At 41.4% G+C, this 14558-nt stretch overlaps 1 protein-coding gene across 2 annotated transcripts in view; it reads left to right on the forward strand.

Annotated features, from left to right (window-relative positions):
* Positions 1-635: 635 nt before the first annotated feature.
* Positions 636-14558, forward strand: part of RAF1 (Raf-1 proto-oncogene, serine/threonine kinase) — a 73509-nt gene continuing 59586 nt past the window's right edge. Inside the window, exons 1-2 of one of the 2 annotated variants that reach the window (XM_069560982.1) lie at positions 636-1060; positions 10458-10653. The gene's annotated coding sequence lies outside the window, so the exon portion shown is untranslated. The remainder of the gene's footprint in view (positions 1061-10457; positions 10654-14558) is intronic. The other variant, XM_069560983.1, reaches the window with a different exon arrangement.

A 14558-nucleotide genomic window follows, 5' to 3' on the forward strand; every position in this document is an offset into this window, starting at 1 on the left:
TTTTGTGCTCTAGAATTAGTGTCCAGAGCGGACCTGCTGGGGCGATGGGTATATGCATTAAAATATCCATTTGTTGGTGCTGTTTAGTAGCTACACTGTGTCTCTTTTGCAACTCTATGGACTGTAGCCGCCAGGCTCCTCTGTCCATGGGGTTTCCCAAGCAAGAATACTGGAGTGGGTAGCCGTTCCCTTCTTCAGCGGTCTTTCAGACTCAGGGATCCAACCTGGGTCTCCTGCAGGCAGACTCTTTCCCGTCTGAGCCAGCAAGGAACTGAGACTCAAAAGTTTACTGACTTTCCCACATGATGGGTAAACGACAGAGTCGCGATGTGTCTCCTGATGCGTCGGACTCCAGGGAGAACACGCCAAAGCTGGACACTGTTCTCTACACTGAGTCCTCGGGCTCATTTGGTTATCTCTGGACCTTGAGATATCACCAGGCTGGCCTTCTTCTCCCTTTTAAGTCTCAGACTCCTTCGGGGCAGCTAAACTCTGACCCTCCTCGACCGCCACTCCGTTGGCCGATCAGCACCCGCCCTAGAGCCTTTACGGCTCGGAAATGGCGACCAGCGCGATCTCTAGGCCACGCCCACTGGAAGGTGGGACCAGAGTTCAGGCCAGAGCGATGGATGCCCGAGCCAAGTTTGAAGTCGGCTCCTAGGCGGGCTCGCGCAGAAGCAGAGCTGGTGGCGGCGCAGGTCGGGAGGAGGAGCACCGAATGTAGGGCTCGCCTGCCGGGGCCGCCCGAGAGTCTCTCAAGTGCGGGCGCTGGGGCCGCCATCTTAGATGGCGGGATTAAGGCGAGAACGAGAGTGAGACGGGAAGGCTTTCCTGCCGCTCTTGGGCCCCGGAGAGGGACAGGTGGCCGGGCTTTGGGGTGTGTGCCCTGAGGCCGCGGAGCGCGAGTGGGACAATGCGAGAGCTGCCCGGGGCCCCGTCCCCTGGGCTGGGGACGCGCCGAATGTGATCGCCTCCCGCTCCCTCACCCGCCGCGGGGAGGAGGAGCGGACCAGACGCCGCCGCCGGACGACTGGACGCGGAGGCGGCCGGGCTCCCTCAGGTAGGCTGCAGGGCCGGGCCCTGGGAGCGGGGCGGCGGGGCTGAGTGGGCCGGGTTCCCGGGCGGCCCGGCTAGGGCGTCGCTGACGGAACGGCCCCGCGGCGGTCGGGCGGAGGGCCGGGCCAGGCCGCTGTCACCCCGGGTGGCGCTGGGCGGGCGGGGGCCCCGGGGCTCGGTGTCATGGCCGGCGAGCCGAGTCCCCACATTCCCCACTCAGGATTTCCTTGTGTTTCGGGGAGACGTGCGGGCGCCACCCGAGTTCCCGTTGCACAGTCCTTGTGTTTCGGCCACGGGAAAATCCGCCCAGCGACGCCTCGAATCCGTGTTGTCACTGAGGTGGACCACCGTCGTTTCTTTCTGGCCGCAGAGTGGGGGGACCCGGGCTTGCATCTTCTCTCAAGTGACACCCTTTTCGGGAAGGTGAGAGCGGTCGGGGACAAGAGGAGGAAGTAGGTCGGTGTCCCACCACAAAGGACGGGATCGGGGCCTCCCCTTGGGGCTCAGGACTCTGCGCGTTACTGATGATACCGTTGGGATGCTTATACTGACGGTCGGCCCCAGGATGCTTGGGAATAAAGATCCAGGGCTCCTTTGTGTGAAGTGAGAGCCGCCTGGACGCTTCGGCTGTGCAGCTGCAGAGGCTCTGCAGAGCTAGTCGATGCCCCGAGAGAGGCGTTTGGACGTGAGGAGAGGCGAGGCGGCTGTGTTCATTCATTGTTCTCTCTCAGGGGGCCAGGGTGTGCCCCTTTCTCTGGTGGGAGGAAGGTTAGGGTCTGCTGTGCCTCCTCTAGGTGTGACGGGGTTCTGAAAAGTCGTAAGGAGGGAATGGATTCAGCCCGCGTTCATTATTTCTGCCTGCTTCGTCCGCTCGGGTCTGAGTGGAGGTAGGCGGCCCCTCTGTTCGCTCCCAAATGTGAAAACAAGACGCTGTGATTAGGGTGGGTTTACCCAGGGTCGTGCTAGTTTGGTACGACTCATTTTGCTTGGGGGAGTTGACGGAGCATGTAGACTGGAGGGGGATTTTCGTGCTGAGCAAATGCTCTTCAGGTGGGGAGGGCGGAGCAGGCTAAGCTGAGGAAACAGCTGGTACAGAGGCCCCGAGATGTGCAGGAGTTGGAATGAATTTGGGGAGCAGCGAGCCGTCTGGGGTGCAGGAAGGAAGTGGTGAGAGATGAGGGTCTGAAACAAAGGTTGCCTAGCTTGCGAAGGATCTTTCTTTGTTGAAGATCGTGAGCTAGTTGGTTTAATTGGAGTTATTTTAGACGAATGTTGCTAATTTTCTTGCTGATAATCGATTTTCCCCCTTCTCTTGATGATGTTAAAGCTGTTAGTAATTGCACAGATTTACTTTGTTAAGCTCCGTCAAGAACATTTTGATAAATGCTTTACGTCAAATATTTTGCTCTTGCACTGTGGTGAATGAACAGAATTCATATTTCTCGGGATTCTTGCAAAAGGTTCTTCTGAAGTTGTGCTTGCTCACAAAAGTGTTGTCTTTATAAATGTAAGGCAGTCTACTAATACCGCATTTTAAATGGTTGTTGACAACATAAATTGTGCTCCCCAGTTGCTTAGAAATTGGCAGATTATATGAAACATCTGAAAAATTGTAGAATGCAACTATTTCTAGTTTAGTAGATGTTTTATATAGTAAACTGTTCGGATTGATTCTGTGGATTCCAGTTCTGTTTTAAAGTCTTTAGCTCTATGAACATAATTTTCCCCAAAGAGCTGTATTGTTGTGCTTAATGTTTGTGCTAAAGTGACTATTATGATATTAACAGACTTCATCTAGAAGTTCCTGAATCTTTTTTGGGTTGTGATGATTATATACCACTCCAGAACATTAAGATTAAAATTCTTTTGGTTTGTTTTCACCCTTATCACTTTAAGGGCTTGCTGTTTAAAATGCAACAGAAACATTTGACCCAGTTGAACACAGGATACTTGGGAAAATTAACCTGTTACTCTTTCTGTGTAAAAGCTTATTATCTTTTAGATATACAGTGTTTGTGATTATAAGTTGTAGTGAAATTGCTTAGTTTTCTAAAATTCTTATTTAACAACAATTAAAAGATGTGTATGCCTTCAAAGGAGAAGGCTTGAGTGAAGTACAGGAGAACATATTTTATAGGTTTTGGTTTTGCAGGAGAAAACAGTGAGAAGCAGATTAAGCTGGTCACTTATGATGAAAAGTATCTAAAAGATCAAATGGAGAATGGTTAAACATTAAGTATTATATTTTAACTGCTCTGAGACTAGTTGGTTTTAGTTTAAAACAGGCCACTTGTGAAATCCAAAGTAGAAGTTTGCTCTGAGGATTAAACAGCAACTTCTTGGAAGTTAAATTTGACTTCTCCAGAAGCACTAGGTTACTTATTAAATGGAAAATATAATTAATAACTTCAAATTACTATTTCAAGTAACCTGTTTGTAGTAGGTGCATGATTCTATCACATTTTAATTCCAGATAAAGCTTTGTTAATAACCTGTTGCCTAAAAATAGAAAAATGTTACATGGGGAGTGCTTTTGTTTGCATGTTAACATAATAGCCCATACATCATAATCCTGGTCTTGGGAGGAGCTTGTTAGATGAACAGCATGCCTTAATGTTGACTTGCAGAAGAGAATTTTAACTAGTGCCTTTGAAAGGCAGTGGACTATGTGACAGTGGGGGGTTTATGAAACCATAAAGTCAAGCTTTGACTTAAAAAGATCTTTTGTTTTTTAAATCATGTGTGTTGTGAAAGTCAGTTCTCCGAAAAAAATGACTGTAGTTGGAAAATTGTTCACCTTGACTAAATTAATTGGGACATCAAGGGACACTTGGGTTCATTTAGGATGAGGTTGTTTAGGGTTTTGGTTGTTGTGCGTGTGTGTGTGTATCTTTGTGTGTATCTTTGTGTATGGATGTCTAAGAATTCTTATTTGCTAAACTGCCCAGGTTGCAAATGTGATACTAGTTATTTGTGTTACAATTCAGTTAGTATTTTTGGTACAGGGTTTAACTACCTTGCCCATAATCCTTAGGATAGTAAATGGCTGTTTTTTTTTTTTCCTTGCCTTAAAGTTGTGAGTAAAAATTCCTTAATTACATATTATAGTTTTCATCTTTAATTTTATAGTGGTTGAGTCATTCTGTTGCTCCTTTTCTCCCAGGATACTTGTGAAGCTCACAATGATTTTAGTAGTTAACTTCAGATCTGTTAGCCTTTCTCCTAAAATTACTCCTAGAATGTCAGTTTAACCAAGGAAAATGTCAACTGGGTGTTGCTCCTTTGTTACTGGTTTTGGCCCAGGCTATCTCAAGTCTCTTTGGCAACTCACTCAAGAAGTGTGTTAATTGCTTCACATTCCAATCAGTGTAGATAGTTTTTCTTGAGGAACACTTGACACATAGTTTTATTTTTAGATCAGATTCTAAGGGATTTTACTGGGTGGGGATTAACAATCGTAAAACTGATTTGGAATTAAAACCTTTGTGATTTAGAAATTGTTCACATTTTTGGTTAATGAATGGGAAGTCACAGGCAGTGAAAATGTTTTAGGGGAACCAGATATGTCTAATTGCTTCTGAGGATCCTGGTGGACTATATGGGTGACATCTTCTTTCTGCCTGTTGGGTTTCATGTACTGTCATCCAGTAGCAAGAGTAAATAATACATCTTTACTGTTTTAGTCAAGACTTATCTCCTGTTTATTGTCTTCCATCCTGCTGGGGAAGGGAAAAGTGGTATGATTTCTTTGAAGCTACTTAATACTAGGCATCACATTTGGACAGAGTATTTACTTTCTTCATCCGTAAACATTTCTGATGGAAGAGTCCGGCTAGTAATGGTTAACTATGTTACTGGGTCTTTAAAATTATGAGTTGTCATTCTTAATCTGGGTTTTATGGGGACATACTTCTTTTTTTTCTTTTCAAAATTAAAAAAATATAATAGTGTAATTGCTTTACAATGTTGTGTTACTTTCTGCTCTGTAACACTGGGAATCAGCTATATGTATACATATATTCCCTCCTTCTTAATCTTCCCCCAGCCCCCGCCCCACCTCTCTAGGTCATCACGGAGCACCCAGCTGAGCTCAGCTTCCTTACAGCTATCTGTTCTACACATGGTAGTGTATATATGTCAGTGCTTACTCTCAGAATTCACCCCATCCCATACTTTTCCATGTTAGATGGCTTTTAACATCTGTCCTTTACCTAGGTTTCAGTTCAGTTCAGTCGCTCAGTTGTGTCAGACTCTCTGCGACCCCGTGAATCGCAGCACGCCAGGCCTCCCTGCCCATCACCAATTCCCGGAGTTCACTCAAACTCATGTCCATCGAGTCGGTGATGCCATCCAGCCATCTCATCCTCTGTCATCCCCTTCTCCTCCTGCCCCCAATCCCTCCCAGCATCAGGGTCTTTTCCAGTGAGTCAATTCTTCGCATGAGGTGGCCAAAGTATTGAAGTTTCAGCTTTAACATCAGTCCTTCCAATGAACACCCAGGACCTATCTCCTTTAGGATGGACTAGTTGGATCTCCTTGCAGTACAAGGGACTCTCAAGAGTCTTCTCCAACACCACAGTTCAAAAGCATCAATTCTTGGCGCTCAGCTTTCTTCACAGTCCAACTCTCACATCCATACATGACCACAGGAAAAACCATAGCCTTGACTAGACGGACCTTTGTTAGCAAAGTAATGTCTCTGCTTTTGAATATGCCATCTAGGTTGGTCATAACTTTCCTTCCAAGGAGTAAGTGTCTTTTAATTTCATGGCTGCAGTCACCATCTGCAGTGATTTTGGAGCCCCCAAAAATAAAGTCTGACACTGTTTCCACTGTTTCCCCATCTATTTCCCATGGAGTGATGGGACCAGATGCCATGATCTTCGTTTTCTGAATGTTGAGCTTTAAGCCAACTTTTTCACTCTCTTTCACTTTCATCAAGAGGCTTTTTAGTTCCTCTTCACTTTCTGCCATAAGGGTGGTGTCATCTGCATATCTGAGGTTATTGATATTTCTCCTGGCAATCTTGATTCCAGCTTGTGCTTCCTCCAGCCCAGTGTTTCTCATGATGTACTCTGCATAGAAGTTAATAAGCAGGGTGAAAATATACATCCTTGACGTACTCCTTTTCCTATTTGGAACCAGTCTGTTGTTCAGTTCTAACTGTTGCTTCCTGACGTTAGGGTAGATGGAATCCTGAGTTTTCCTTAGAAGAACATGACTTTTGTTCTCTGTGGCAAATCTCATTAGGAATCTCAGTTTCTGGGAGAGGCATTTCCCTGGATCTAGATAGATTATTTTGAAAGGAGTTCCCATTTGCATTTTAAAAAGTTTGTTTCTGGCAGAAAAAACTGGAGAAACTTTAGATGTTCAACAATAAGTAAACTGTGGGACAGCCCCTTATGGGGCACAGTGCTGTTCTTGAACTGTGGCATATATGAAGCATTTATGACACAAGAAATGCTATGTCTGAATGATTGTAGTTCTGTTAAAAACACAACATTTAATACAATGGAATGTTATTCAGTAGTGAAAAGGAATTCATCTGAGCAAACTCCAGGAGATAGTGAAGAGCAGGGAAACCTGGCATGCTACAGTCTGTGGGGTCTCAGAGTTGGACATGACTCAGGGACAGAACAACAACAAAACCGATACATTCTCCAGTATGTATAAACCTTGCAAACATCATGTTAAATAAAGGAGTCAGTCAGAAAACCCAAAATATTCTGTGATTCTTTTTGCATGAAGTGCCCAAAACAGGCAAATCTGCAGAGACAAAGTAGATTTGTGGTTACCAGTGGCTGGAGGGAGAGGGGAATGTCAGTGAACAGTGATAGGGGTTTCTTTTTGAAGTATTGAAAATGTTCTGAAATTGATTGTGAAGGTAAATGTACCACTCTGTGAGTCTAATAAAAGCCATGGAGTTGTACACTTTAAATGGGTGACTTGTATGGGATGGAAGTTATATCTCAAGCTTTAAAAACAAAAACTCAAAGCCTACACATAGGAAGAAAGTACATGTAGATGTTACTAGTTGTTGTTAAACAGAAATTAATTATTATTACTTTATATTACTTTTCATTGTCTCTGAATATATTGATTTATAATAAAAAACATATAAAGATATAAAGATAAATTCTATTCATGTTGTGGGCCCTTATGTCCCTCAGACATTCAGTCACTCTCAGTTGTCATGACAACTATATTTTTACGCTTCTTTCAGCTGTGTTCTACTTTCTCCAGGTTACTTCAGGCTTTTATCACTGAATTTGCCTGAGCTATCCTTAGAATTTCTAAACTGAACTCCTTTTTCTTGTTTCTTTCAGTTGCATTTTTCACGTTACTGCCAGATTCACTTTTTAAATGTATATTGTTCAGTCGTGAAATTGAGTCCAACTCCTTGTGACCCCATAGACTGCAGCATGCCAGGCTTCCCTGTCCCTCACCAGAATCTTTTTTTTTTTTTTTAAATTTATGGTAGATGTGGTGGGTCTTTGTTGCTATGTATGGGATTCTCATCGCGAGGCCTCTCCTGTTGCTGAGCACAGGCTTGGTTCTTGCGTCGCTCAGGCTTAATTGGTCTGCAGCATGTGGAATCTTCCCAGAGCAGGGATCGAACCCACGTCCCCTGTGTTGGCAGGCAGACTCTTCACCACTGCGCCTCCAGGGAAGTCCCCTCACCAGAATCTTAAAAATTAGGTTTTGTAAATCTTTTGTATAGATTATGCAGTCACATGCTCCAGAATTTAAAGGATACAGAAAGTTACGCTGTTTAGAGTAAGTCTGCTTTCTCCTTTGTTTCCCGTACCCAGCTTTCTTTCGTGGAGGGAAGTGTGTTACGAGATTCTTGGGTATCTGCCTGTTTTGTGATGATACAGGAATATTCACATGTTGTTGAGCTGCCCTTACTTCCTTTGGCAAATCGTCCAAGAGTCTCCTTTGCTTTTCAGACTAAGCATACAGTTCTTGCTTTTATATCTTGGTAGTGTGGATTTCTCTTACTATCTTCAGTGGAATTCAGAAGCCTTTTTTTTTTTTTTTTTTTTAAAGCACCTAAGTAAGTGCAGCAGGCTAGTGTGATGGAGGGTGAATTAGGCAAGTTCCTGCCTCAGTAACCTTATCTACTGAGGAGAGATTCACACGATTTCCTCACTTTTATCTGTTCCTCTTTTAAGAGCCATTTTGAACACCATCTTCTAAATACATTTCCTGATCTTTTTCTCATTATGTTTTCTTCCTTGAACCCTACCTTAAAACCATTGCATTTATTTTTCTGACTGTCTTTATCACATAGCCATTTGTGAGTTTATCATCCCATTAGATTATAAATTCAAGTTAATGCTTTCTACTCAGTGTGCAAGTCCTTCTTTGTTGACATTTGTGAAAAAATTTGAGAAATTGAGGGACCAGGTCTGTGCATTTTGGTGAAACTATTAAATCTAAATCATTACATTTAATGCTAGACTTTATAATAAGACCTTTTATTTAAACTTAAATGGTTTGTGTATGTACTTTTTTGATAGTGTACACTGTAGATGTGATATGTATTTATTGTGGTATGTATTTTATTAAAATATTTGTTTGCCTCTCATCTTTTCTCACAGGATTGTCTCTTAATCACCTTTGAATACCCAGAGTTTAGCACAGTGTTTGGTGCCCCTGATTTCAGTTCAATTTGTTGAGTGTAAGGTGCTAAATGATGTTGATTGAACTGAATTTTTTATATAGATGTCTTAAACATCTCTGGCTAGATATAAGCTCCTTAGAGCTTATATGGGCCCCTTAGGCTTTTTTGGAGGGAGTGGTGGAGATAAGCTATACATAACATACAGTTTACTGTTTTAACCACATTTGAGTGTATTATTCCATGGCATCAAGTGCGCATAGTGTTGTGCAAACATGACCGCTACTCTGTTTCTAGAAATTTTTCATCATACCAGATAGAACCTTGTAACAATTATATTGATACAATAACTCCCAATTCCTCCCTACCTCCAGCCCCTGGTAAGCTCTGCTTTCTCTTTGAATTTGCTAGTCCAAGTATCTCATATAAAGGGAATCATTGTTACTCAGTCAGTTGTGTCCCACTCTTTGCAACCCCATGGACTGCAGCACGCCAGACCTCCCTGTCCTTCACCATCTCCCAGAGCTCTCTCAAACTCATGTCCATCGAGTTGGTGATGCTATCCAGCCATCTCACCCTTTGTCATGCCCTTCTCCTCCTGCCTTCAGTCTTTCCCAGCATCAGGGTCTTTTCCAGTGAGTCAGCTCTTTGCATCAGGTGGCCAGAATATTGGAGCTTCAGTTTCAGCATCAGTCCTTCCAGTGAATATTCAGGGTTGGTCTCCTTTAGGATGGACTGGTTGGCTCTCCTTGCAGTCCAAAGGACTCTCAAGAGTCTTTTCCAGCACCACAGTTCAAAAGCATCAATTCTTTGGCTCTCAGCCTTCTTTATGGTCCGACTCTCACATCCATACATGACAACTGGAAAAACCATAGCTTTAACTTTTGGATCTTTTGGGGAATCATACAATATTTATAATTTTGTATCTGGCTTATTTCACTTACTGTTTTCAGGATTCATCCATATTATACTGTGTGTCAAAATTTTATTCCTTTTCATGGTTGAATAATAATATTCATGCGCGCGCACACACACACACAATATTTATCCTTTCAACAGTTGATGGGCTCTTAGGTTCCACATTTTGGCTTTTGTGAATAATGATGCTGTTAACATTGATTTGTAAGTGTCTGTTTGAGTCTCTGCTTTTGTTTCATTTTACTGTATATACCCAGGAGTGGAATTGCTGGAACTGATGGTAATTCTGTCTGACTTTTGAGGAATTGCCAGATTATTTTCCACAGCAGCTGCATCATTTTATATTTCCACCAGCAATGCATGAGAGTTCCAGTTTATCTGCATCTTTGCTAATACTTGTTATATTTTGTTTTTTGATAATAACTGTCCTAATGGATGTGAAGTGGCTCTAGGCTTTTCTCTTAACTGCTAATTAGATCAACTAAGCAAACCAGAAGTTTAGGAAGTTGGCTGTATTTGCATCTATGGAATTTTTCCTCCTTTATAAATGTATTTGTATATAATGTTCTTCAAAGAGGTAAATTAATTACACAATTAATGACTGTTTTTGAAAAAAAAAAAAAGGTTTTTTATTAAGTTGGTACATGTAGTTGTTGCTGTTACCTTCCTTATACCCTTCATCCCCTTTTAATCTAAAATATATTCAGTTAACTTGTAAATAATTATTTCAATTAACCTTGAGTGGTAAGATATACCAAGTGAAAAAAGTAGGGTGCTAAAATATGTACATTAAAATTCTATTTTTTATAAAGAAAAACATTTACATGCACCTATTAAAATGCTTCCCCTTCAATTTCAGATACTACAGTGACATCATCCTGTATTGTCTGCCTCTTCTCTGCTCAGGCTGGAAGTGGCCGTTCCATGCGCCACATTCTTACAGCTTTCTTGAGAAGGCGCTCCTTTCCCCCGTCACCGCACGCACACAGCTGTCAGTTCTTGCTGTTGTAGCCTCTGTGTCATCCCGAGAGCTCTTAGCACATAGGCAGTCTTTGGTAAGTCATGATTTTTTGTTTTTTTCCTACTTTAACAAGGCAAGGGCTATTTTTTTGAACTTTATATTCTTCAAAGCCACTGGCAGTTGAAATAGATTATTAGAAATTGTCAAATGATGTGCTTCTTACACTTTTCCACTCAGTTCTGTGCCAAGTTGCAGTATATAGAGAGGCATTCTGTTTTATTGGATTCTCTGTATCAGTACTTTCATGTGGTAGGTAGTGATTCAATATCCATGAGAAAAGTTTAGGATAAATAGTGTAATTACATCATTTCTCCATCAATAGTTTATTCAGATATTTAAACATTAATTTTGTGCAAGGTACTGTACTGGCGTGTGTGCTAAGTCACTTTGGTCATGTCTGACTCTTTGCGACCCTATGGACTGTAGCCCACCAGGCTCCTCTATCCATGGGGATTCTCTAGGAAAGAATACTGGAGTGGGTTGCCATGCCCTCCTCCAGGGGATTGTCCCGACCCAGGGATCGAACTTGCGTCTCCTTTGACTCTTGCATTGCAGGTGGATTCTGACGGAGTATATAACAAGATGTAGGAGACACATACAGCTCTTTTCCTTAAGGCATTCAGACTTTGACATGTAATTACATAGGTTACATTTTCATATTTAGTTTCTTTTTTTACTCCTGTGGCAAAGTAGCTGGGTATAAATTAGAGTTTTAATGAATTAATGGTCCAGTTTACAGTGGAAACCTCTGAACATGTCCTTGGTTTAAGAAAAATATTCTTGAAAAGTTGATTTAAAGTATTTTCTGGGAAACAAATGGTTTTACAGATATACCTTATTGTAATTCTTACAAGTTCTCAAAACAAGCAAGATGCTTACCTTTGGTGGTATCATTGAAGACCAGGGAATTTTTCTGTATGAAAGCCATTGACTCCAAAGGAATCATTGGAGAAATGACTGAATCAGATGGTTACTTCTTGAAATAGCTTTGGCAAGGTTGTAAACCTGGAGGAGTACTTATCTTGAGCGTAAATCTCAAATGCCTGCCCAAGTGAGAGAGGCCAGTGTGCAGAATGGTGGATTCACTTATTTTGTATTTCATGTCTTTATTTTATTAAATTTTTTTCATGTCTTTATTTTTGAAGAAAGCGCATGGCTATTTTTTAAATCACTTGTTGATTATGCAGGACTTGCCACTAAAATTTATGCCTTTTATGTGGAACAGAAATTATTGGTATGGTTAAGTCAGTGTTTCCAGGCATTAGCTTAGCAGGATGAGATGTCTGGGTGGTTTTTATTTCCTCTTCTTCCCCTTCCACTCTGTAGCTGTTTTTTACTTCGTTATTACCCGACCATCAGAGTGATCATACTTAAACCATATTTTATTTGTGTGTTGCATATTTTTCTACTTGTGTTTAAGGATATACTTTGTAAATAGCTCCGTTCATTTAAAAATGAACAGTTGCTGCTTAAATGAAGAAGCAGTGACTGATTTGGAGATGAAAAGTAAAATGAATTAAAGAGTTTAGACAAAGTGACTTAAAATGAAAATAATGAAAAACTAAGAGTTAAAAATAAAATCGGCTCCATATGTCTTTCACTGTGGAACTGATGTTTCAATGTAATTGTTTGAACTAGCTGATGAACTTTTAAAAAATTAGTTATCCTTTAAAAGAGTTAGGTTCTTTTCTAAACTTGGGCAGCCCAGCTTGCTAACTATGAGAAGGGTAGAGTATCACATTTCTTCATGTGCGTTTATGCTGGCCAGTCATCTGATGAAGTTACCAGTTTGTGGTCAGAAGTTGAGAAAGAGGGGTGAGGAAACTCAAAATATTGACACACACCCCACCTTGCAGTGCCTCTGAGCTGCCCTTTTGGACTGGTTGGGAAACTAGCTAAGCCATTTCCAAACCAGACTTATTATTGTTTCCTAGCTTGGATGAGATGATATTTTAAGTGTTGGAGTGTGTCTGTTTCAGCAGAAACTTTTTATGTGTGAGGGTGGGTTTTTTCCAGTGTTGTGTGACCAGTTGAATGAAAAAAAGGAAAAAAAAAGAAAATAGAAAAACACGTACTCCTTAAAGGAAGCTTGGAGTAATCTTGAAAAATTGATCACTCAGTCCCTCAGATGGAACAGAGCTAGACTGAGCAAAGAAATGAGCTTAAAGGAGAAACGAAGAGTGAAACTGCATTGTCAGTATATTAAAGTGAGCAGGGAATTCCCTGGCAGTCCAGTGGTTAGTGTTCTGCACTCTCACTGCGGGGAACCTGGGTTCAAGCCGTGTGTTGTGGCAAAAAAAACACCAAAACCCCAAAAAACAAAAAGAAGAAATAAGTATTCAACTATGTTTTTGTCCTGCCAAAAAAGTATTTTAATAGTCCAGGCAGTTTCAGCCATCACTCACTCCTTATGGTACTGAGCATATGTTCTTGGGAGATTTTGATTGCAGTTGAAGAAAGTGAATCTATTCTTTGTCATTCTCAATTCTTCCATGCTTTATAATTCGACCATCTCATAATTGAGTATGTTTTTTTTTTGTCTAAAGATACATTAAAAAAAAAAGCCATCCTGAAGATAACAGCTTACCTTTATCTTAACTACTGCATACCAGATTCTTTTAAGAGTTTACCTTAATTCGTTTAATCTTCCCATAAACCTGATGATGTAGGTACATTGTAATCCTTACTTTAAAGAGGAAGAAGCACTGAGAAAGATGGAGTAAATACTCTAAATATAGGCCATCGACTTAAGGAGAGATTTAAAGGGGTTTCTAGGTTAGTTTTTGACTGCATCCTACACCCTCTCTGCACCTCAGAATGTAACCCGAAGATGTGATGCAAACTTAAGGTTTTTGTTAGGTTTCTGGGAATGCTGTTTTATAATTTTCTTTATGGCTTAGAGTAGATCCATTTCCTTCTCACAGGCCTTGTATAATTAACCCCACCTTGTCCTTGTGTTATTTCTTCATCTAAACTATAAGTTTATTGAGGGCTGGGATTGAGGCTACTCTAATTTGCCTCTCCAGATACTTATTTTTCACAGGACCCTCAGAGATATCCACCCCCGCCCCGCCCCCCCCCCCACACTTTTTTTGACTGCACCATGCAGGATCTTAGTTCCACACCAGGGATCAAACCCCCACCCTCTGCAGGGGAAAGGAGGAATCTTAATCCCTGGACCACCAGGGGAGTCCCGAGATACCCCTGTTGACGAGTTGTCTTTTCTAAACCTTTTTGACTTGAATAGAAATAATTAGTTCCATTACCTTTTTTCTGTAAGATGATAATCATAGTGCTATGACTTTGTATGTGAAAACTTTTCTTCTAATCTTACGTGTTTAATTTAGGGAATTAGGTTAAAATAGCACTTTAAGAAGTATTCTTTCTCTTTACCACTAATCAATATTTCATAAACTTCTAGGAACACTTAATCACTTGCATATGTATAAAGCAATTGTGGGCTCACCCTAAAGCCTTTAAAGTTTAGAGTGGTTGGGGGTACCCACCTAAGTTTGCCAGTTCTTATGAGAATATTTAAGCTGCTTAGACTTTTATGTGATAGTAGTACTCTGAAAAGTGAGCTTAGTGCAGAGATTTCTAAAATGATGTACTGGTTTTTGTAATTTTAAAAGTTCATTGTACAATTCAGTAATGATCCTGAGTTGGTGCTAGGCTTTGGAGTGCGTTCATGTTGTGGTCGGAGTGGCTGTCGGCGTCTCTGAGGCTAATGGGCTCAGCTTCAGTACTGCCATTCCCCTACTTTGTGCTCTCAGCCTGGTTTCTAATTTTCCGATTTACCAGGAGGATACGGAGTTAGAATACTTTAAGTAGTTAACTGGTTACAATCGACATATACTTCACGTATACCCTCTGTAGTTAATAGACCTACTTTTAACTGTATTTTACTTTTTAGAACAGCGAAGTAGGATATTTTACATT

The sequence above is a fragment of the Ovis canadensis genome, chromosome 19, assembly GCF_042477335.2.
Source record: "Ovis canadensis isolate MfBH-ARS-UI-01 breed Bighorn chromosome 19, ARS-UI_OviCan_v2, whole genome shotgun sequence".
Classification (NCBI taxonomy): domain Eukaryota; kingdom Metazoa; phylum Chordata; class Mammalia; order Artiodactyla; family Bovidae; genus Ovis; species Ovis canadensis.